The sequence below is a fragment of the Papio anubis genome, chromosome 10, assembly GCF_008728515.1.
Source record: "Papio anubis isolate 15944 chromosome 10, Panubis1.0, whole genome shotgun sequence".
Lineage (NCBI taxonomy): Eukaryota > Metazoa > Chordata > Mammalia > Primates > Cercopithecidae > Papio > Papio anubis.
The window spans coordinates 38,925,499-38,952,446 of NC_044985.1; positions in this window are offsets into that span (position 1 = coordinate 38,925,499).

Below are 26,948 nucleotides of genomic sequence, written 5' to 3' on the forward strand. Positions count from 1 at the left end.
GTTGGAGGGTAGGAGATTGGGGAGACATTGGTCAATCAACACAAAATTTCAATTAGACAGGAGGAATAAGCTTAAGATATCTGTTGTACATCATGGTGACTATGGTTAGTAACAATATGTCACATATTTAAAAATTGCTAATAAAGTAGATTCTTTATTTAAAGATGTATCTTTCTCATTTATTCCTAATAAATGGACAATTTAGCTAAACCATCCCACTTGAAGAATACCTTCTCACTTCTTTCCATCCAAGTGATTTCAAGAATCAGAATGCAATGCTTAGAGGTAGTAAGCTCTACTCAGAGTAAAAATGCATTCTTATTTGGTTATGCAAATTCACAGAAAACTTCAAAGAACTATGGGTTAGAACAACAACAGAACCTAGAAAAGGGAAATATAATAGAAATTGCCTATTATGTAATGATCAGGTGATTCATTGTATTTAGATTTTTCTTCCTGTCCCTTGCTGTAAGGTGAAAACTATGTTCTAACTTTTTAAGGAGTGAAAATACATTAAATATTTTCTCCTACTGATTTCTATTTATGAAATCACACCCAAAATTACCAATCAAGAAAGAACAGTAGAATATAAAGTTCATCTTTTTAAAAACACAAAAAATGTTATAATTTTAAACATCAGGCATGTAGATTGTAAATTAATTAAGAACTTTCTGTATATGAGGACAAATATATTTAAATCGTACACTAGAGAATGCTTTTTCCTGTGTCAAATACAAACTTTATTTGATATCAAATTAAGCTTCTCTGAATTTTCAAAATGTAAAATAACAAGGCTATTTCATATCAAATAAAAAGCAAGAATAATTACCCTCACATAAAAAATACAGAAAAAATATAAGTTCAAGTAGAGGTTCAACAAAAATGACATACAATCTGATATGAGTGGCCAACATTTTAAATTATCAATAGGAAACTCAATATGATGGATCTCTTCGTAAACTTCAGTTTGAAACAACAACAAATAAGTACTGCTTACCAAAATATAAAACCAATTTTCAGAAAATTATCATTCAATTTGAAAAATGGAAAATGGTACCCATGGCATATAAGAAAAATACACACCATACACTGAATAGAGGGAACAGAAAAGGCAATCAACTTTCATATGAATCAAAAGAACACCATCAGCTTATTAAAACTTCCCACAACAACTTTTGTAAAAACTAGAAACTGTGATATATATATATATTATAAAAATGTAGGATATCCTATATTATCATGTGTAGAAAACTGTAATTAAAGAGGTTGTTTTTATTAATTGCATAATCTAAAAATATGAGGAAATTTTGGACTCTATCTCTAGAAAAGACCACAGAGGTGTCATTGAAATACATATTTCTTGAGTTAATGGGCAAAGTTCCCACTTTTGTGAAATATCTGTTTCTTTTCACACAGTGAAACCAAGAAAAATTGTATCAAATTAGAAATCTTTTTTCTCTAAATTACTCTTAAGTATTCCAATAATGCAATACTTGGAAAATATAATTTTTAAACACAGACTCGAAATAGGTTATTATTTAAAAAAATACACAAATCTTGTGTCTTGGCACCAGATTTTTCAAAAACTAAATAATTGTTTAAACCACAAACAAAAAAAATATTACTACTATTCTACCTGAAGCTATACATTTAGAACTACATGGCAATTTCTTAAAAAATAAAATGGAAAGGGTATTTTTACAGTCTCTGACATACTTTCATTAATGTGTCTGGTGCAGAAAAGCATATCCAATGCTTTAGAAAAATAATATAGAAAAAATAAGTTTTATGCTCCAGGCAATTTAAGTAAAATCCAAATATTTATTTTTAGATGTGTCATATTTTTTATTATTAAGTAGTTGGATACTTGAAACAGGTATTTCTGTCTGTATCATTCTGTCTGTGAATGATTATTTCTTTTTAGTGAAAAGTTAAACCAAAATTAAGCAACCACAATTTATCTTGTATATTAGTAAGCATGTTATATGCCTCTTTATTCTTTCAGGCTTTTAAATTGCAATCTAAAACCTTGTCGTATATTTGTGAGTGAATATGTATTGTGAATATTGAATATATATTCAACTTTGGCACCATTTTTGTTAAACCTCTACTTGAACTTACATTTTGTTTGACCCATGTCAAATAATAGGCAGTTCTTAATACAAACGGTTATCTCAGGTAAATATTTACATATAGGTCTTCACACTATACAAACTGTGTGAATGGAAACCTGAGCTTTCATATGAAAACTGGAGAATAGGAAGGATAATGAAAACAGCCAATAGCCTCCAACTTCATTTTCAATGTGCAGATGGTGGATTTAATGACCCACTGTATTAGAGCGTAGGCATGTTGTCTTCTTTCACTTATTCATTTATTATTTTATTTATTTATTTGAGACAGGGTCTCATTCTGTTACCCAGGCTGGAGTGTAGTGGTGTGATCATGGCTCACTGCAGCCTCAACCTCCTGGGCTCAGGTGATCCTGTCACCTCAGCCTCCAGCGTAGCTGAGACTAAAGGCACAGGTCACCATGCCCAGCTAATTGTTTTTTGTATTTTTCTTTAGAGATGGGGTTTTGCTATGTTGCCCAGGCTGGTTTCAAACTCCTCAGCTCAAGCCATTTCCCTGCCTTGGCCTCCCAAAGTGCTGGAACTATAGGTGTAAGCCACCCCACTGGGCCTTTTCATTTATTATTTATCAATTCAACAAATATTTCCTTAATGTCTGCTGTATGAAAGTACCATGCTAGAAACTGCAAATACACTACTCAGTAAAAATAGATCTTTCTGGCTGTCCTGGGATTTAAAGTCTCAGGGAAACTGGGTAAATATGACAGATTTGTATTTTATGATCAAGGATTTTACAGTCTTATGCTTCATACAGAAACACACAAGCCATTAAGAATCTTGTAGGTAGCAGTTGTGAAATTGTCAATGAAGAAGAAATACAGAGACATAAAAACACATTACAGTGGGTCATCTTCTAGAAATGGTTTCTTTGAGAAGGTGGTATTTGCATTGAGATCAATCATTAATGACTAGCAATTGTTAATTGGTATCAGAAGATAATCAGCCTTGAAAAAGAAGAAACAGCTTGGGTACAGCACCAGACAGAAAGAAAAGCATGTTTATTTGAAACTGTAATAAGAGGGTATTAATGACAATAAGTTTCTGTAATGCCTTATGGGACATGTGAAAAATTATGATTTTATTGCAACCTTATTAAGAAGGAGCTAAGTGATTTAAGGGTAAAAAGTATATGATGTATTTTTAAAATTATGGTTTTATTTATAAAAGATGATCTATGCTGTGGGAAATAAATTGGGCTGTCAAAAAGTATGGTTGTGTAGTCAGTGAGAAAACCTGAGTGAGGGACTTCAGTAACTGATGGATGAAAGATGATGGTGTCTTAGAATCAAATGTTTGTAATGGGGAAGCATTTTCTATGTAAAGATATTTAGAAAAAAATGACTAGATTGTGCTGTTGATTAATATAGCATGATGATGCCTGAAGTCTAAAATCATTTGTACCTTTTGTCTATTTTGAAATAGGATATTAACCAATTCTCAACTTTCTCTAAGCTTTTAGCTCTCACCTGCTGCACAGTTTGGCATTGTCTAGGAAACTAAAACAGTTTCACAAAATATAGAATATGTTAGACTTGTTTTAAGTCATAAATTTGAGTCACTACTGAATTCAGTTTTCTGAAAATTAACTTACCTCAAATTTCTATTTTCTGGCTAAGAATAATCTCATGCTACATAATTTTAGTCTTTCTCCATTTCTAGCCACATAAATAGACTATGACTTTCTCTGCAGGCCAATTTAACAAAAGCATAGGAATTATCACTTCAGGAGAGTCTTTTGCTATACGAAAGTAGAGAACATTAGACATCATGCTGCATTGTTAGTCTCCCTCACAAGCCCAGTGGTTCATTTCTGCAGATAAAGGTTATAGCAGCAAGCAGAGTTCAGAATTGCACCAGAAAAATGATAGATTGCACATGTCATGAGCATGGAGAGTTACTAATGAATGATTGTCTTGACCATGGCCTACAAAGCTCTTTTTTGTTTGTTTGTTTTCTACCAACCTGAGTGACCTGTTCTCTTTCCATTGCCCTTGCTCAATCTGCTCTTCCTGCTGATTCCTGAACATGCCAAACTTGTTTCTGAATTAGAACCCCTGCACCAGCTGTTTCCTTTGCTGAAATTCACTTCTGCCAAATCGTCTACTGTTTCTTTCCCTTGCTTTATGCAAGATTTTATTCAATATTCCTTCTTCATGTCTCCGATCATACTATATTTTTTGGCCACTGTTCTATAGTTCTTCATCTTGTTTATTTTTTATCAGTAACACTTAATGTTATTGTTTACCTGATAGTATTTTGTATCTTAAAATTTTATTTGCTTACTAAAGTAAATAACCCTCTCTCCCATTATGTCATGTCCTAATTGCTGAACCTATTACCTCACATTGTGAAAGGGACTTTGTAAATGTGATCAAGGATTTTGAGATAAGCAGAATATCCTGGATTATACAGGCGCATACCATGTCATAACAAGGCAGGAGGATTACAGTGTATAATAGTAGGTGCAATGATGGAAGGAAAAAATTGGAGTAATTTGAGAATAAAGTCATAAGTTTCATTTTTCAGCTTCTAAAAGGAATTTCTACCTTAACTTTAGGCTTCTGACCTCCACAACTACAAGAGAATATTTGTATTGGTTTAAGTGAATAAATCTGTAGTAGCTTTTATAGTAGCAGTAAGAAATATAGGAAAGTTTAAACTTTCCCTTTGAATTTTCAATAATTGAGTCACCCTCCAAAAGTAAACTAACAATATACAAATTAGCAGAAGAAAAGGCATACAAAATTTTAACATGCACATGTACATGAGGGTCCCACAAATCTGAGGCTCGAAGAAGGACTGGATGATTGAGGCTTAAATCCCCTTTTCAAGAGGGAAAAGGGAACTCAGAGATGTGGGCAATTGTGAGGGGTAGTAAATTATTTTAAGAGAAAATAAATGGGGTCAAAGAGCAGACAGTAGTTAGTAAAGGATTCTTTTTGGAAACTGAATGGGACTGACAGGAAGGTGAGGGGTAGAACTGCACTGTGAACAAAGGTTACCTTATAATGCAAACAAGTTCTCTTAACTAATCTCTCAGAGCCACCCTTAGAAGGACAAATAGATGAAAAGTCCGTCTGGGCGTGGTGATGAATTTTAGTCTCTTTTTTTCGCTGGTGATTAATCTTTTCTGATTATTTAATGAAATTCCCAGGGAGGGGGGTTTAAGACAATTATTTCTTTTGGAAGTATATTTCCTCAGTCAGATAAAGAAAGTTTCAGAGAGAGTTTTTCCCTCCACTTGAGAAAGTGGGATGGGGTGGGGTGTTGGGGAGGATACAAGGGAAGGTTAGAAAGTCCTTGGTTTTAAGACAGCTTCTAAGGTCTGTAAATTTCCTTGAATTAAATAGTGCTCAGCATGTCAAAGCACCATACACTAGAGGATGTCTTTCTCTCTGCCCCACCAAAAACTAATACTGATCATTTCTACCTACTCCACCAGAATATAAACTTGAAGAGTGTAGGGACTTGAAGAGTGTAGTGGTAAGTGATCTTACTTACCACTACATGTTGCTCTAATTAGGTAATTAATAACCATTTCTAAAACAAATGATTTATATCAGGCATTAAAATAATAAATACAGAGTCTAGGATATACCAGGCACACACAGAGAAATGCACAGACATACATATACACCACAAACATGCACATACATATACAACTGATATATAGAATATATTTTTCATATGTGTGAAAAGTATATATTATATATATTACTCATAGTTAAATATACACATATTTCGAAAGGAGTTTATTATACCACTTTTCGTTCTCACAAATATACAAAGAATGCAGGCAAGATAAGAAAGGTTAATTTGGTGTAATAACCATACCTTAGTGAATTGGATGAGCCATGTTAATCAAGTAGATAAACAGAAAGAATCTCTTTTGTAACTCAGCTAGCTTTTCAGCACTAAGTGGTTCAGCAATAAACAGTGTTCGACTTTTAAGAAGAAACAGTGAATAATTAAAATTCAGAGCTAGTAGAAAAACATATCGTCTCAATATTACTGAATTTAAAGGCTGAATTTTCAGTCTTAGAGGAAACCATGATTACCACTGAGGCCAGTTAGGAGCTCAACTAACAATAGTCTACTGCCCTGGCCAGCAACCTACAACGGTATCCTGGCAACGCTGGATGTTTCATTCAAGCCAAAAGCATTATAATAGTCCTACTTTGGATTTAAGAGTGAGATTGTGATGCAAAATTTATTTGAAATTAAAATAAAAAGGCCATTATCAAATGTAATTCAGAATGGTCATATTAATAATTGGTTTTATCTTGCTAGTTACATACTGCAGTTACCTTTGTGCACTTGTTATATAGACAGGATAATCTTCAGCTTCCCCTTTGCCAAATAAATTCCTTACCTACACTGATGATGCGATTTCCTAGTCTTCCAATGTATTCAGCTATTAAAATAGAATAGCAAATGTTAGAAATTTACATAGAAGCCTATCAGCAGTGTTCGTTTTTAGAATTGCTAAGATTCCAAATAGAGATGCCGGGGAGTTGCAATCTGCCATTTTTGTGTTTGAAAGAAAGGCCTACTCATTCAACCAATAGAAATGAGAAACCATGGAGCAATCATTTTCTTTAAATTTCCTGGTCAATATAAAAATGTTATGCATACTTTATGGTAAAAACACTTAAGAACAGTTAAAATCCCTTTGTTTATTTAGTTATAACATTGTATAGCAGGTGGAGATAGAACTCAGCACATTTAGCTTAAAGACCTAAGAGATATCAAACTAGAATTTATCTAGACAACATCGCCAAGAAACCTGAATCATAGTATAGTTAATAAGCACTTTAGGAAACATAACATAACAATTAGATCTTGAGCCTGATTTAGCACTTGGCTTGATTTAGGATATTTCCAACTTTATTCAAGGTTACTTCTAAAAATGAAACCTGTCTCAACTCAGAAACTATCACATAACAACCAAATTACATATAATTGTAGTAACCAGTTTTATATTTAGTTCTATTTCTTTCTTTAGAATTAAATATTGGATTTAAATTCCCATGTAGTAAATGCTTTTCCAAATTCAATTCAAACATACACTTAACATTAGAACTCTTTCTGATTTTGTGTTTTTTTACTTGATTTTTCAGAAAGCACTAGTCATTTATAAATTAATTGTTGAACATGTAACTTTGAATAAACATAAAGGCATTTAACATAATTTCCATGTTATAGTTTAAAAAACTGTGAATGATATAGACAGAAATGGTTAAGTAAGGACCTTTGAAAATCTTCTCTTTTATAAAAGCAATAAAGACATTGCCAAACATTTTCAAAATCAACTTATTTTTAGAACGGTACAAATGAACCAGAGACTTGCAACAATCTGGGGAGCATTTAATTAAGAAAACCATAATTGGTAACTCTCAGTAAGAGCAGGAAGGTTGTCATGTCTTAACGTGTCCTATTTATGTCCTCCTCTCCCCAGTGCCATAGTAGCCTTGAAAACTAACAGCTCCATAATTACAGTGAAAAACAGAAGTCTATTAACCACTTGAGGTGGCAGAATAGAGTTAGTGGTCCCACAAAGCCCCATCCCAGAAAACAGTCCTAAGGTTACCTATATAATAGTTCCCTGAAAAATTCCACTTGCCAGCCTTATCTTAATTTAACCTGATTCAAAGTTTGTCCAATACAAACAGTCTTTTTCTGGGAGATGTTTGTTGAAAACAGTCAGCATCAATAGCTTAACATAACAACCTTAGGAAGCAGCAAAATGAATTGGGGCAAATCACAAGCTGGTGAAAACAGTTAAAAGGAAAATCTGGAAAATGAGATGACCATATGGGACTTTGAAAAACTCTGTCACATTCTTGGGAATCTAGGGGGCCACTTCCACACATGGGGCTGTATATACACATGGCTGTGCAGATGCTCCCAAAGACTGGAGAAGTCTTTAAGCTCTCACTTATGGCTGACCTTGAGAGTCTACATAAATGAAAAAGGGAGACTCAGACATAGTAGTAAACCTGCCTGCTTGAGTACTGAAATCAGGCCCCAAAATGCAAATAGAGTCCCTGAGCAAGGATTATTTGACAAATTGCAATAAGTCAGCAAAGGCTTACTGATTCCAAGAATTTAAGATGATTTTGTCCAATTATTAGCTGACCACTAAGCAAACAGGCCAGAGATTTTAGCAGCCATACATGACCAAGAATATAGAATTTACAGAACTTATTCATGAAAGGAATTATATAAATAAACAGTAGCAACAGCAACACCAACAGGAAAAACAACATAAAAGCCCTGGTAACGGGGGTAATGTGGTTTCCAAAGTTGCCACTATATTATAATATTAAAAATACCAAATTTTTAGCCAAAAAGTTGTAATACAAGCAAAGAGAAATAAGAATGCAAGGCCCATAAAGAGGAAAAACATGCTGTCAACTAAAATTGTCTCTGAGGAAACTGAGATTACTAGACAAATATTTTAAATATACTGTTTTAAATATGTTCAAAGAACTAAAGTAAACTATGGTAAAGAAATAAAGTATGAGAACGGTGTCTTAACAGAGAATACCAATAAAAAGAAAATGCTAGTACAAATAATATAGATAATTTTGGAGGTAATAAGAACAACTGAAATAATTCACCAGAGAGGTTGGAAAGCAGGTTTGACTTGTTTATTAGGGGTCTATAGAGGGACAGAACTAATAGATATATATGTATATATCCTTTTTTTTTTTTTTTTTTAGTTTTTTGAGTTTTGAGTTTTTGACTTATAATATTTTCAACTTAGGATGGTTTTATCCATATTTAACCCCACCATAAGTCAAGAAACATAATGAAAATGTATTCCTTTTGCACCATCCTAAAATTGAAAAAAATATAAGTTGAACCATTGGAAGTTGGGGGCTATCTATATATAAGCATACTCATAATATGAGTTCCACTAGAAGGCAGAATAAGAAAGGGGCAGAAAGAATAGTTACAGAAATAATGACTAAAAAAAATCCCCAAAGTTGATTAAAAATTAACCTGCACATCTAAAAAAATCAGCCAACTTCAAATAGAAAAACTCAAAGAAAGCCACAACTAGACACATCAGAATCAAACAGTTGAAAGTTAAAAGCAAAGAGAAAATTTGGAAGCAACAGGAGAGTAATGATTCATTACTACATGGAATTCTCAGTAACACTGTTAGTTAATTTACTGTCAGAAACTATAAAATTCAGAAGACATGAGGATGACACTCAGAGGTGCGCCTGGAACATTGTTCAGAATAGACTATACCTTAGGGCATTAATAAAAGTCTTAATACAATTTTAAAACAAGGAAATCATACAAAGTATCTTGTCAAAAATAATGGAATAAAATTAGAAATCAGTTACAGAAGGGAATCTGGAAAGTGTATAAATATATAACAATTAAGCAACATACTTCTAAATAACCAATAGTTCAAAGATGAAGTCACGAGAGAAATTAGAACATACTTTGAGATGAGTAAAATACAGGCACGGTATACCTAAACTTATGGATATCGGCTAAAATTGTGTTTAGTGGGAAATGGAATACTGTAATTGTCTATATTAAAATAGAAGGTTGGAAATCAATCACATAGGTTTCTATCTTAAGACACTAGAATGAGAGGAAAAACTAACCCAAACTGCTTAAGTAATGGAATAATAAAGATTAGAGTGAAAATTTATGAGACAGAGAATAAAAAAATAGGGAAAATTAACGAAAATTAATGCAACAAAATTGAGAGTCCAGAAATAAACTGACACATCTACGGTCAATTGATTTTTTTTTTTTTCCTTTTCTTTGAGACAGTCTCACTCTCTCAGCCAGGCTGTAGTGCAGTGGCCTGATCTCAGTTCACTGCAACCCCTGCATCCTGGGTTCAAGAGATTCTCATGCCTCAGCCTCCTGAGTAGCAGGGATTACAAGTATGCACCAACACACCTGGCTAATTTTTGTATTTTTAGTAGAGATGGGGTTTCGCCACGTTGGCTAGGATGGTCTTGAATTCCTGACCTCCAGCAATCCACCCGTCTCAGCCTCCCAAAGTACTCGGATTCCAGGCATGAGCCATCACTCTCAGTGTATGGTCAATTGATATTTGAAAAGGAATTGATATTTCCATTCATTGAGAATATATAATCTCTTAGTAAATGGCAGTGGGACAACAAAATAGCCACAGGCAAAGAATTGAATATTAACCCCTATCTCATATCATATACTAAAGTTAACTCAAAATGAATTAAAAACCTACATGCAAGATCTAAAACTTTAAAACTCTTCAAAGGAAACATGGGTTTAAATTTTCATAACCTTGGCTTTGAGGCAACAGTTTCTTAAATATAATACCTGAAGCATAAGCTGAATAAATACATACGTAAATTGATTAGTTAATAAACTATACTTCAAAATTAAATATTTGTATATCAACAGACACTATTAAAAGAGTGTAAAGGCAACTTGCAGAATGAAAGAAAATATTCATGACTTGTGTCTAATAAGACTTTTTTATTTGTTAGATATATCTGTTACACATAAAAAAAACTTACTAATGAAAACTAGCCTAATCAAAATTAGGCAAAAAAATAAGATATATGTTTTATTTTAAAAGACAAATAAATAGCCAATAAGCAGATGTAACATTGCTCCACATTAATAGTCATCAAGGAAATGCAAATTAAAACCATAATGAGATACCATTTCACGTACCCTAAGATGGCTATTAATCAAAAGGACAGATAATACTCATAACAAATGTTAGAAAGAATGCAAAGAAAATGAAACCCTTGTAGACTCTGTGTGGGTATTTAAAATGCTGCAATGCTGTGGAAAACAGTGATCATTTCTCAATAAATTAAACAGAATTTTCATATGATTCATCCAATTCCATTCCTAGGTATATACCCAAAGTACTCAGAACATAGGCACACACACACAAAAATGCATATTCTAATGTTCATAGCATCATTATTTAAAATAGCCAAAAATTAGGGACAGCCCAAATATCCAAAACCTGGTGAATGGAAAAACAGGATGTGGTGTATCCATACAATGGATTATTATTCAGCCTTAAAAAAGGGATAGTTACTAATACCTGCTACATTAATAAATCTTTGAAAGTTTATAGTTGTTGAAAGAAGTCAGATACAACAAAATATATATTATATGATTACATTTATGAAATGCCTAGAACAGGCAAATGCATGGAGACATAAATAAGATGAATGGTTGCCAGAGGATGAGGAGTGGGAAAATTGCTACTGAGTGCTAACAGGTTCATAATTTATTTTTAAATGTTGAGAATATTCTGGAATTATATACAGTGTGGGTTGCACAAATTTGAGACTATACCTAAACCACTAAATTTTACACTTTGAAGGGTGGAATTTATGATATGCACATTTTATCTAATTTTTTACAAAGAGACAAACTGCTGACTGTGATTATAATCTTTAAAAATTCATTTACTATTTTATAATAGTAAAATTTATTTTCAAAATTGTATAGATAGAAAAAGAATTTAAGCTCAAAATTACATTCATTAACACAAAGAAGTCAGACACAATACAATTCCTAATCAAGTATTTATTCGCCTTTACAGAGTTCGCATTACATAAGAGGAAGATACAATTTTTAGAGTCAGATAAAATTTGTTTGTCATTATGGTTTGACACCAGAGCAAGTCGTCTGACATTTCTATTTCTCAATTTCTTCACCTGTAAAATGGAATCCATTTTATTTGAAAAGTTATTTATAGATATGGGGCAATATGCTTAATATAATAACAATATGCAATATAGAGTAGGCTCAAACATTAGTTGTTTTTAATATATTTTTTTGGGTTTGTTATCAAAATATTTTAATAAATGTGCTTTACTAAATTTTTCCTTGATGGATTAAAAACTTTATATTAATTGATTCTAGCCACTTACATTGAATTAGTTCTATAATACAATTATTTGATACTGACAGACAAAGGGAAATAGGCCATGTTTTCAATTTTATTCTCACAAAATGAAAAGTAATAATATGAGAGGCAATAAAATGTGGTCTATTTCATGTTTGAAGAGGGATACTTCATACTAATAAACATAAGTGGTTTGGGGCTCAGGGTACACTTCTGAAGTACCCAATTAAAATTTAATAACACTGTGCTGCTTTTCTATCCATGAGTTTGCAGAGTGCAAAATTATATCAGATATGTGCTTTTCTACGTTAAAAGTAGGCATTTGATAATCTAAAATAGCTGATGTAATACTTATTCTAAGTGACCAAATCTACACTGTACCTTTTTTTTTAATAACTAGGGATATGTTTTTCTCAAATACCAGTGATGATTTCTCCAAAATAAATTAGTCAATAAGTAGAGAGCACAAAGATGACAATAATCCCTTTCTTCTGATTAAGCAGCATTATGAAAACGCAATATCTTCACTTGGAGATCATGGGAACTCAAAAGGTCATCAAGAGGTAAAGACAGTTGACAACAGACGGATCTATAAAATTTTATGTGAATGTGGGATTGAGCATTTATTAAGGAGGTGGTTCATACATTCAGTAAGACTATGAAAAAACTTGACATACCACTCTATTTCTCACATTAATGGTATGTACTTCCTGAGTCTACAATATATTTTCATGATCATGTTTACCCATATATGAGAAACTGATAAGAAACATTTTTCAAAAATTTAAGAATAAGTGGAAATATTTTTCTTTCTACATATGCAATATGCATTTCAATTTTCAGAGAAAATTCAGTAGTTTAGATTTAATCAAAATTTATAAAGGGTATTAATATTAATCCTTAAATTTTCCACTTGGTAATTCACACATTTTTATTCATAAATAATGTTATTTTTTGTGATATGTTTTAAGCTATTATATTCATAATAAATAGACTCATAATACATAACAAAATATTTATAACTTTTTATAGAGTTATGGGTTTCCAAATTTGCAGTCTGTCAAAGGCAGTCTAATGTACATTCCCAGAGGGATTGCTCTAAAGAAATCTGGATTGGTGGAAAGTTAAGCTTATTAACGGCAATCATTTTTATTCCAAATTAAGCTACACTGTCTTTATTGAAAGATTAACTCATTGCAACTCAGGCATTACCCTCTGTTGGATGGGAAAGCACCGTGTAAAGACATACATGATCAAAAGGCCTGAGGACCTTAAGCATCCCATTCTAATTGAGGCAACTCAGTCAAACTTCCCTCAAAGATGCTGCAGTGTTAATGAGGATGTGGAAAAAAATGGAATTTAGACTGCTACAGAAAGCCACAGACACCCCCACTTGGGTGCTAAATGCAAATGCAGGCTGATCTGCATTGCAGAAAATATGTCTCCAATAGACATCAAAGGAAAGTCATATAAAAGATAAAAATCTCACTCTAAAGCACTTTGACACAAGAAGCTATATGAATGTTTCCAATTTTTAAAATAGAAAAATTACTAGTAGCTAAAAATCTAAGAAATTAATATTCAGATGAGGTTGTTTAGATTAAGTTAAACTATCATACTTCTTTGAGGTTGTCTCATGCTACTTTTTATTTTTATGTTTCTGTATGTTTACAAAAATAAATCGTGCAAAATAGACATAGAAAAAAATGTTCTTTGCTTTATTCTGCTCCTCCAGAAATACTGAAAACCTGCTTTAAATAAGTGGCCCACAAAGAACTGCTAAAATGACTGGGTTTGGCGATATGAAAATTCAGCATTAGGACTTAGGAAATAGGATTCCAGGCCTAAAGAAGACTCTATCCACAGGCTGTTCTGAATGTACTTTAGGCAGTAGCTTTCAAAAAAGTCCCAGATAGCTGAATGAAAAATATACTATTCAATCAATCCTATTATATTTTAAAATATTTTGGCTCTGCTTTGTTTTGATAATTCATGCTTCCATTTTATCCAAATTGGCTTGTTTCAGGAGGGTCTTATTTTTTTAACTTTAACAAGGAAATTCATATTACTGGAATAAAGAGAAAGACAATAGAGGACATATTTTGTGTCTATTAAATCATAGTCAAACACAGTAGAAGTAAGTCATTAGTCTTACTTGAGAAATGTTGATTCTTCACAGCAGGGAAGGGTGAACGAACTTATTGACTAGCAAATAAAAAATAGCAAATATTACTTATTTGAAATTTAGGCCCAATTAATTACAAAGCAGATGATCAAATGTTCTCTCTCTCTCTCTCTCCCACTCACATTTACTGTCTTCATAGATAACTGACATTTAAAATAACATCCTAAGTAGCAATCTCTGGTCATAGTGAGGTAGCAGACAACTCAGAACATTTTAGTAGTATGTCAGTAAGCCCCTAGGGAGATGAAAGTTTATTTAAGCCCAGGTAACTGAGAGAAGAATAGAGCTTAAATATTAGCAATTTCAAAATTTGTGTTGTAAAATTTAATCCTAGTAGTTTTAATCCCAATGTTATGGAAAATATATGTGGAGAAAGATATAAGGTATTAACATTGAAATAGTTTTCAATCACTACTATTAAATTCGACCAATTTTAATTTTTAAGTACAGTCTGCATCATTTTAATACTGAAAATTCCATAGCTTTCCACATAGTTTCTTTGAAATTAAAGTCATTAACATTTGAAAAAAAAGAAAAAGAAATCATTGTAACATGGTTTCATCATTTAACTCTGATCAATTTTAGTTTTCACTGGGTTAGATTTAATATTTTGGTAGGGCTTTGGTATTTTTATTTTGGAGACCTGCAGACAATAGCAAAATGCTAAAAATTAAATATCTTTTAACTATATATTTCCTACACACATTTCAAAGGTCTTGGTGATTTGGTTTTTGAAATCCATTAGATATAAGAAATTCATTCAGTGTTTAGTTGACTGTGATTTCTTGGCAATTGTGAATATTTGGAAAAATCCAATCCTAGGACTGAAGAAGAGTACCCAAGAAAGACCAAACCAGAAATGGGAGACCTTTTTCAAAGTTGGAATTCAGGCGTCCTCACTGGGAAGGAGCGGTTGCCCACTGTATAGCTGCCAGGGTTAGGGCTGCTGCACTGTCACTGGGAAGGCAGAAAACAAACCTCCCAGAGGACAGGGTCCTACACAAAGGGAAGACCACAGGAAGGTGATCAACCCGCCTCCTGCGGATGCAAGTTTGAGGCTGAGGGGCCTTGTCTTCCAGGTGTGTTACTGGAACAAAATACAACCCAATGTCCTCACACCCGCATTGCTGACCAGCAATGCTGCAATCAGCACCCAAAAGAGAAGTCCCCTTTCCCTGCTGTGTTCAAAGGTTAACACCATGCATGCTCACTGTAAAAGGGAAATACTTGACAGAATTCCGTACATCATTACGGAGAAAGTATTGAAGTGTGAATGTGGTGCTGAGAGGCAATACACTGATTACTGGAACAGCTTTTCTCTTCAGTTATTTTGGGATCAATACTACTGATCAATTGGTCAAGTCTCAAATATTTTTTTAGAAAATTGAAAGTCCTTGGATTCAGGATTAATAATAACTATTGTTCAAAGTGGCCTTGGCTCTGTACCACTGCCAAACTCTGCCAAAAGAAAGTTTGAATCTCTAGTAGAGACTTTACAACTGCCATTCCCTCCTGCTACAGTGCTCATTAATTTTTTGTTCTTAAATATTCTGGTGCAAAAAGAAAAAAAAAAAAGCAGCAAAAGCAAATGCTGAGGTTCTTCCTATAAAGCTGATCTCTTGAATTTCAATTGATTTCCTTTTTTCCTTATTCATGAATGGTAATTTGACATTTATAGCTCTGATGAACCTGCCAACATGCTGGGTAACGGGGACAAAATGATGGGGAATATTACCCTAACCTGACAGCTGTACATTTGTGTATTATTTTTTCATTCTACTAATAAAGACAAACTGAAGACCAAGCAATTTACAAAAAAAAAAAAAAAAAAGAGAGAGAAAGAGAGGTTTAATTGGACTTAACAATTCCTCATGGTTAGGGAGGCCTCACAATTGTGGCAGAAGGCAAGGAGGAGCAAGTCACAGATTATGTGGATGGCAACAAGCAAAGAGTGCTTGAGCAGAGAAACTCCCATTTTTAAAACCATCAGCTCTCATGAGACCCATTCACTATCACGAGAACAGCATAGGAAAGACCCACCCCCATGATTAAATCATCTCCTCCAGGTCCCTCCCACAACAGGTGGGAATCATGGGAGCTACAAGATGAGATTTGGGTGGGGACACAGAGCCAAACCATATTATTCCTCCCATTGCCCCTCCCAAATCTCATGTCTTCATATCTCAAAACCAATCATGTCTTCCCAACAGTCCCCCAAAGTCTTAGCTCATTTCAGTATTAACTCAAAATTCCACAGTCCAGAGTCTCATCTGAGACAAGGCAAGTCCCTTCCACCTATGAGCCTGTAAAATCAAAATCAAGTTAGTTACTTCCTAGATACAATGGGGGTATACGCATTGGGTAAATATAGCCATTACAAATGGGAGAAATTGGCCAAAACAAAGGGGCTACAGGCCCCATTAAAGTCCGAAATCCAGTAAAGCAGTCAAATCTTAAGGTTCTAATATGATCTCCTTTGATTCATGTCTCACATCCCAGTCACGCCGATGGAAGAGGTGGGTTCCCATGGTCTTGGGCAGCTCTGCCCCTGTGGCTTTGCAGGGTACAGCCTCCCTCCTGACTGCCTTCATGGGCTGGCATTGGGTGTCTGGCTTTTCCAGGTGCACGGTGCAAGCTGTATGTGGATCTGCTATTCTGGGGTCTGGAGGACTGTGGCCCTCTTTTCACAGCTCCACTAGGTAGTGCCCTAGTAGGGACTCTGTGTGTGGCCACTGACCCCACATTTCCCTTCCACACTGCCTTAGCAGAGGTTCTCCATGAGGGCCCTGCCCCTGCAGCAAACTGCTAGCTGGGCATCCAGTCGTTTCCATACATATTCTGAAAGGCAGAGGTTCCCAAACCTAAATTCTTGACTTCTGTGCACTCACAGGCTCAACACCACATGGAAGCTGCCAAGGCTTGGGTCTTGCACCCTCTGAAGCTATGGCCTGAGCTGTATGTTGGCCCCTTTCAGCCACAGCTGTAGCAGCTGGGATGCAGGGTACCAAGTCCCTAGGCTGCACACACCATGGGGACCCTGGGCCCGGTTCATAAAACTCCTATTTCCTCCTAAGCCTTCAGGCCTGTGATGGGAGGAGCTGCCATGAAGACCTCTGATATGCCCTGGAGACTTTTTTCCCATTATCTTGGGGATTAACATTTGGCTCCTCATTATTTATGCAAATTTCTGCAGCAGGCTTGAATTTCTCCTCAGAAAATGGGATTTTCATTTATATTGTATTGTCAGGCTACAAATTTTCCAAACTTTTATGCTCTCTTTCCCATTTGAAACTGAATACCTTTAACAGCATCCGAGGTATCTCTTGAATGCTTTGCTGCTTACAAATTTCTTCCACCAGATACCCTAAATTATCTCTCTCCAGTTCAAAGTTTCACAGATCTCTAGGGCAGAGGCAAAATGTCACCAGTCTCTTTGCTAAAACATAACAAGTGTCACCTGTGCTCTAGTTCTAACAAGTTTCTAATCTCCATTTGAGATCACCTCAGCCTGGACTTCATAGTCCATATCATTATCAACATTTTAGTCAAAGCCATTCAACAAGTCTCTAGGAAGTTTCAAACTTCCCCACATTTTCTGTATTCTTCTGAACCCTCCAAACTGTTCCAACATCTGACTGTTACCCAGTTTCAAAGTTGCTTCCACACTTTTGGCTATCTTTTCAGTTAGCACCCCACCCCTGGTACCAATTCACTGTATTAGTCAATACTAATGCTACTGACCAAGACATATCCAAGACTGGGCAATTTACAAAAGAAAGAGGTTTAATTGAGCTTACAGTTCCATGTGGCTGGGGAGGCCTCCCAATCATGACTGAAGCAAGGAGGACCAAGTCACATCTTATGTGGATGGCAGCAGGCAAAGAGCCTGTGCAGGGAAACTCTGTTTTTAAAACAACCAGATATCATGAGACCCATTTACTCTCATGAGAACAGCATGGAAAAGACCCACCCTGTATTCAATCATGTCCCACTGGGGCCTTCCCACAACACATGGGAATTATGGGAGCTACAAGATGAGATTTGGGTGGGAACACAGAGTCAAATCATATCAGTTTGCTGTCAGGTTAGGGTAATATTTGGAACTGAGTATTTCAAAAGGCTAAATTTTTCTATTTGTGAAGACAGGAGGGAGGTAAACACATAGAGAAAAGCAGAAGAGGAATAGTGATTATGAAAAAGAATAGCAATCTAACCAAGAATCTGTTTAAAGAATGAACAAAAGACTTAAATAAACATTTTTTTTTTTTCTGAGAAGATATACAAATGCCAATGAGTACGTGAAAAGATGCTCACACAACTAATCATTAGGGAAATGTAAATCAGAACTATAACGAGATACCATCTCATACACATTAGGATGGCTATGATTGATAAAACAGAAAGTAACAAGTGTTGATGAGGATATAAAGAAATTAGAACACTTGTGCACTGCTAGTGGAAATGCAAAATCATGCATCTGCTGTAGAAAACAGTATGATAGTTCCTCAAAAAATTAAAAATAGGATTATCATATGATCCAGCAATTCCAATTATGGGTATATACCCAAAAGAATTGAAATCAAGATCTCAAAATGATATTTATACCAATGTTCATAGCAGCATTATTTGCAATTGCTAAAACATGGGAGCCAGCCAAGAGTTCATCAGTAGATGAACGAATAAGCAAAATCGTATACACATGAATTGAAGCATTGTTAAGCCTTAATGAAAGAAGAAAATTTTGACATATGCTGCATGAATGAACCTTGAAGACACTATGCTAAGTGAAATGAGCCAGTCATAAAAGACTATGATTCCACTTATATGAGGTACTTATAGTAGTCATAATGACAGAGACAGACAGAATGGTCATTACCAGTGGCAGGGGGAAGGAGGAATTTGGAAGTTTTTATTAATAGGTATACAGTTTCAGTTTTACAAGATGAAAAGAATTATAGAAATGGATGTTGGTAATGTGATTGTACAACATTTTAATTGTATTTAATACAGTTAAATTGTATACTTAAACGTGGCTAAGATGGCATAAGATGGTAAAGGTTATGTTATGTGTGTTTTCCCTCAATTAAAAAAATACACTAGGAAAAATAAGTAACTTTCTCTAAGTCACACTGTAGGAAGTCATGGAGCCAGGATTTAATCAAGGGTACTGTCTTCCACTATCTATGTAACCTGCATTTGAACTAGAGACTTGTATTTTCAGGTTCCAAACTGAATTATTTTGAGGCATATTTACTTCTACTGGCAAAAAAGAAGAAAGAATATGTTGAAGATCAGTTGTGTTAAGGAGGTTTAGTTTCAAAGAAAAATCCCTTTTTTCAAGGAGAAACACTCAGTCATCAAAAGATTTAGATATTTGCCACAGCTCCAAACAGTGGACAAGTCAGTATGCATTTTCAAACTCTCCTGTTTCTGGAATCACTCCCCATATCCCTTAGCACCAAAATGGGACATTTAAGCATTTGTAGAGAAAAACTGCCATTAATTTAGAAAGGTTAGACTACCTACTGCTAGTTACAGGGCCACTTAGGGGCTCAGATAGAGAAGCCAGATTCCTGCCCTTAGAAGGCTTATACTTTAGGCAATGTTATATTAGTGACAAAGTTGGCACTGTTTATATAGAGACCTTGGTCACAGAGGGAAGAGTTTGTGGGTGTGTAATGTTCTGTGCAGCTTCTGATAATCTGAACAACATCCGCAATATTGCAAAGCCATTGCATACTTCTTTGTGAATAAATCCTGATTTTTTGAAGTATCCATATAACTTTGAATAAGGTGAATTCATCCCCAGCTCAAGTATAAATCCTTATTATTCTAAACTGTCATTTCTCAAACTTTATCTTGCATAGGAATCATCTGGAAGATGTGTTAAAACAAAAAACCAGACTGCACAGTCCCACCACCAGATTGAGTCAGACCTGAGAATCTGCATTTTTAACAAGGTCCAGATCATGCTGCCACTGACAAGGGATCACACTTTGTGAACCACCGACCTCACCTAGTGATGGTAATCTCATTGCTTTTGCAAGTGACTGGTTAGGTCACCAGCATGTAGTGTGATTCTGGGCAACATGAGGGGTCATATGTGAGAAGACTCCTAGGAAAGGTTTCATTGCTGTTAAATGGGACACCTGAGAGGAGAAAAGCATTGTCTTGCTTGTCTGTGTAGCCAGTTTCTTGTAACTATAGGCATCAAAGCCCAAGGGAAATGCCAGTAAGGTGAGGATGGTGGAACAGAAAGACAGCACCAACTTGGAAGACAGTCTACATTTGGACTTCTTGTTAATTAATGTCCTTATTGTTTTAACACAAAGAGTAGGGGGGATGGGGAAATCCCAGTGGGATATTTTAAGACCAACTGAGAGCAAGAGACAGATTTAGCAGTTGCTAGGAAGGAGAAACTGAGTTGATTAGAGACACTTTTTGAGAGGAATTTGAATAATTCTAGAACACCTTACTGCATGAGAATGTTTTCATTTGGAAAGTTTTAAAAATTTTTATGTTTTTTAATTGTTGAAATTAGTTTAAAGAGAAATATAGCTAGCTCAAGGTCACTTGGGTATACTGCAACTGCTCAGTGTTAAGCAGGGATTAGATAGAGTCATGCAAATAAAGATACAAACAGAAGCAAGAAACACTATGAGAGGAGAATGGAAGCCCTGACCTATTAGTAGTTTGGATAATCAGGAAAAATTTTCCTGGCAGTTTTCTTTAAGCCATGATGAGTTTGGGAGTAAATTAGGAAAAGACATAGGTGAGTCAGGTGGTGGTGGGGTAGGGGAGAGAATTCTAGGATAGGAAATAGCTAGATGCAAGTAAAAAATATTTTGAGGATGGAAATTTTATCGTGTAGAATTTTTCCTCAATTCATTTTTACTCTCCCCTCATAAAAGTACAATCTCCACAAGGATGATTATACAATCAATATATAGTTAGTGCAATATGGCAGCATCTCTCAGCTCTATAGCTTTACTGATTTTCATCTTAATCTGCCTTTACATATGCAATTTATTTTTCTTAGTCATGTGCTTTAAATCTGAAATATTTAAAACTGCATTTTTCACATAGCAAACTAGATTTAAAATGGACTGACAGTCTATGTTCCTCATACTATGTGTCTACTACTTCTAATTTCTTAACTATGCTTTGTTTATGTGTATCTCTAGTCCATTTACTTTTTTATGTTAGATAATTTTTGTTACTTTTTTATTTTTGAAAATAAGATACTTTATCTCTCTACATTCACTCTCCAGTCCATTTACCTCTTTTATTTTCTATGGGCAGTTATAATTAAAATAATTTATTTAGCATACTAACTTTTGTTAGCTGCCTCTTTACACTAAAATGTTAGCTCCATTGAAACAAGAATTCTCTGGTCTTGTTTACCACTGTGCCCCCACACTGAAGTAGAGTCCCAGGTCAATAAACATTTGAAGAAAGAAAGATGAAAAGAAAGAGAGAAAGGGAGAAAGGGAGAAAGGGAGAAAGGGAGAAAGGAAGAAAGGAAGAAAGGAAGAAAGAAAGAAAGAAAGAAAGAAAGAAAGAAAGAAAGAAAGAAAGAAAGAAAGAGAAAGAAAGAGAAAGAAAGAAGAAAAGAAAGAGAAAAAAGAAAGAAAAGAAAAAAAAGGAAAGAAAGAAAGAGAAAGAAAAGGAAGAAAGAAAGGAAGGAAGAAAAGAAAGGAGGAAAGAAGGAAGGAAGGGAAGGAGGAAGGAAGGAAGGAAAGAAGGAAGGAAGGAAGGAAGGAAGGAAGGAAGGAAGGAAGGATAGCAAATACGAATATTACATAAAAGATCTAGATGTTATTATCAGCTTGGCTCTAAGGAGAGGTAACAATTATGTATGTACACAAATAGGATATTTTTCTTTTAGCTCTTCTGCAAATATACGGACATAAAATTATACATTAAGATTTTTCCTTTGCATTTAAATAAGTGCTCAGTTCTTTAACGTATTATTTGCACACATTTAAAAGGACAGAATGAAATGGCTAAAAGTTATAAATCAGCCACTATAGGATAAAGTTTACATGATTATAAGAGAAAAGAAAGTTAATATCTCTTTCCAGTTAAAGGCAGACAATAAAACTTGTTGTGAAATGAGGTTGCTGGTAGATAGATTTATTCATTCCAGTTCATTATTTCAGAGAAGCAGAGCATACTTTAGTGTTTAATCAGATGTCAGAGGAAAGTCATTATACTAAAAGTTTCATACAAAATAAAAATGAATAATTTCAGCTTTTGTTAGGAAATGATTTTTATTGCATTGGCATGTTCCATTTACTTTTATGGTCTAAAAATGGCTTGAACTCAAATTTAAAGCAAATTCCATGAAATAATTATGAAACAATATTGCTAGGAGTAATGGGAACCATAAAATTCTGTGAGGCTCTTAAAACTAACACCAATTATACCACGTTCTTGAGTCTATAACATTTTAATTGTATTGAAAACTTAACATTTGAATCAAAAACTTTTACACACACTCTTTTCTATGTGTCTGTATAAATTTAAGGTCAGATACTATGACACACAAATATTTGAGCAATATCCTATTTTTTTCTACGTTAATTATGAATGTAAATATATGTAAGTACTTGCCTTAGTAAAGATAAATGAAAAATGTGCTAAATTTAGAGGGTTTGTAGACCTTTTTTGTTTATCTTTTTAAAATTATTTTTATCTTGTGCATTTATTTTCTCATATTTTTTCTTTTGAGAATTTCCTACTAAATTGTTAATATCAACTTGTGTTTTAGAAAATGCAATCTAAATACAGTTTTATTCTTTCAATACTATTTTTATAAGTGGATATATTCATAATATTCTACAAAAATTTCCAAACTCCTGACAAAAATTATCCATCGAGAAGTCTTCCCACTTAAGTCCATCATTAAATCTAAACAGAAATTGTCATTATATTTACCAAAATGGTATATCATTTTATTATGTTTAATAAACAACCATTTCAACTTTTGAATTTTTATAATTTTTAAGAAAAAATAATGCAATTTCTAAATATAATTTATATGATAAAGAATTATTTCTAGAAAATAAGTTCCATAATTTCTCATTTTTTAAAATTCTCAATACTAATAAGTTAGGGTATTTACTTTGCATTTTACCATTGATAGGTTAGGCTAAATTTTATAATAAAATATAACCAAAACAAGAAGTTATTACATTTCACACTATTTTGAGATATGCCTGGAATATATAGAATTTGGAATCCCATCTCTATTTTCAGGGCACTCAATTCCAGTTTAGTGAGTGAATAGATGAACATTTTAAGCATATACATATCTTCTCCTATAAATGCATCTCTGATCCTTATTTCATAGTGTAGTTTATTTTTCTTTGCATCATCTTTTAAAGGACATTGAATTTATAAAAAAGCGATGTTACCTAAGTGGATTTCTATTCGTGAAAATGGATATCTGTACTTTAACTCATTGATCAGGTACATGATAAATAAAAATATGATTGCCTTTGTACAGCACAACTGGCAGTCATATATTCCATCCAGAAATAAAGTTAGCATGCATATACCATGCATTTTGTTAAGTAGCGAAGCTTCCTTTAAACACTCATTTACTTTTTCAAATCAGGACCAAGATTAACATTCATGAAGCAAACGGAAGAGGAATCAAGTGCATCCAAGCATATGTAAGTATTTGTACTCTATCAACTCTTTGGGGTTATAGTATCTTCCCAAATAGAAAGTTGAGCCACAGTTTCTGTAATTTTTTTTTTTTTTTTTTTTTAGATAGAGTTTTACGCTGTCACCTAGGCTAGAGGCTGGAGGCTGGAGTGCAGTGGTGCAATCTCAGCTCATTGCAACTTCCATCTCCCAGGTTAAAGTGGTTCTCATGCCTCAGCCTCCCAAGTAGCTAGCAATACAGATGTGTGCCATCATGCCTGGCTAATTTTTGCACTATTAGTGAAGATAGAATTTTGCCACGTTGGCCAGGTGAGTCTTGAACTTCTGACCTCAAGTGATCCACATGCTTCGGCTTCCCAAAGTGTGATTACAGGTGTGAGACACCAGGCTCAGCCATGATTTTTTAGTCTGAATATTATGTTAACTCTGTAACACTCCAGAAATTACCACTTTGTAAATGTGCTATTTAGTTGCCTAATAGTAACACTAAAAGTAACATCTAAGGTGGTAATTCTCATCAAAGGCAATTATGGCTCCCAGGGAACATTTGGATATGTCTGGAGACATTTTGGTTACAATTGGGGGTGCTACTTATATGTACTGGGTAAAGGCAACGGATGCTGCTAAATATCCTACATTGCACAAGGTACTCCTCACAGCAAAGAAATTTCCAGTTCAAGATGTCAATGATGCTGAGGCTGAGAAATCTTGATCTAAAAGTCTCAATTTAAAGGTCATTTAGTCCACTTAAATATGGACTTATTGTTGGTTCTGATCTACACATTTTTCTACAAGTACCTAATTTAGAAGCTGAACATTTGTTTTTATAGTTGGCAAAACTCACATTCAAACACAGAAAAAAAAAATTAGTGTCACCAAATTGGTAAATTAAATTGGTGATTTCTGGTAAAAAGTATCGTCATAACTGCTTTCCTAAAATAGATTGTAAAGGATTAGCACAGAAGTTATCTGAAAAGAACAGCCCTTCTTTGTCCTGAAGAAATAAATGTAGCAGGTGAAGAGAAATAAATTTCCATTATTTCATCATTGTAAGAGGAGACAGCCTCAATGGCATCCTCAAAACCTGGAATGACTGACACATACCACACAGTTTCAACCAAATTAAAGGAAACCGTCAGATGCTAACAGGAATTGCCTTTCAAGAGACCAGAGAGAATTATTGGAAGTATGTTGTGGAAATTTTGATAAACCATAGCAAAACTTTTACTGCAGACTTAAGGCTGGAAAGTCAGAGACAGTGGGTGCGGAATATTCAGCATTATAGATTATCCATCATCCATCCCGACCTCCTTTTATGGACCTTCCTGTACTGCAGATATAGAAAGCAAAGAAGCATGTTATTTGATTTCATTGAAGCTAGGGACCTATGTGCGATTTAGATTTCTTTCATCCAATTTGTCCATGTAGATCTGAATTGGAAACTGAATTAAAATAAGAGAGAGAGAAGAAAGATGAAAGGCATGGAAGGGAAAGGAGGAAGAAACAAGGAAGAGGAAGAGAAATAAGGTAAGCAGAGGAATAAAAGAAGAAGGGGAGGAAAGAGGAGAGGAGAAGAAAAAAGAGAAGAAAAGAGATACAAGAGGCAAGGTAGCCACTTGTCAAGCAAATGTGTAGTGACTCCAGAGCCAACAGTTCTGGTGTTGAGTGCTTGTTCTTTAGATTTCAGATTGCAGTTAAAGTAATGGAACCCTGTGGCTGCCAGTTGGTGCACCAGCTTTCTGAATCTCAATTTCTGGTATTGGCCAAGTGAAGTGTAAGTAAATTAATGTACTGCGTTGTCATGTTACTCAAAGTAGAAAAAATGTGGAAACAATGTAAATGTTCCTCAAAAGTAGATCCATTAGATAAAGCAGTGTGTAACCATATAATTTATTTAATTTTTTCGTTAAAATCCTATAGATCTATGTTCATTGCCAAGGAAGGGTGTGATGGCTCAAATATTCAGGCATTCATTCACTTCACGCATATTTATTGAACACTGTCTGTGAACTTGGTAATGTACTAGATCTTGATGATGGCAAAATTGAAATATTTCCATTCATTATATAAATTTGTATTTAGAAATTCATGACATATATTAAAATAAAAATGTATAAAACTATGAATAAAAATAATCTTGCATTAAAGACATGTACTTGCATATTCATAGAAAAATATCTAGCCTATAGTGGTAATTTAATAAATGGAGACAGTGGAAATATCTGAACTGTATGAATAAAAGTTACTATTTTATATATTTATATACTGCCTAATTAATAATATTTTACATCATAATTTTATCATTTTTATAATCAGAGGAAATGTTTCAATTTTTAAAATAAAATAATTTAGGCATATGTGGCATACTTATAAATCTTCTTTCTTCAGAATGTGCTTTTTCTTCTCAAGTGCAATTTGTCTAATATTGTAATGAATAGTCTTATTTTATATAGGATATATGTATCTCATCTTACATATGTGTCATATTTTATAGATATGTTTCTGATGGAATTAATCTGGTATGTCTTCTTAAGTTTCAATGGAAACACAAGGAATCATCCATTTAAATGCTAAGTATGTTGTAAAATGCCATTTCTTCCAAATAGTAATGATTTACTGAGTATTTACAATGTGCAGGACGTGATGCTAATTAATTAACCCTCACCACAACTAAACATATTAGATCCAAAAACTTAGCATCTCTTTACACAATAGGAAACTATCACCCGAGGAGAATAAATACCTTGTCCAGTCTATATGGTTAGAACATGATAGAACATAGATTTGAAAAGAGTATTAGAGAGGCAGTAAGTCCATGTCCAAGATACTGTATCTTTTTATTTATCTATTATTTTTTATTTAACTTGGTACTTTTGTCTTCATGAAGATTGTACTGTCTTTCATGTTATAAAAAAAGAAGGTAATAATTTCCTTAGAACATTGTAAATGTTAATCGTCTTAACATTTCAATTTAGAATTTTGTCTTCTCACAGAGTGAAGAGGCATAAATTCACAGTTTATATCTTTTAATGGGTTGGGTTTATAGCCTAAGCTTAGT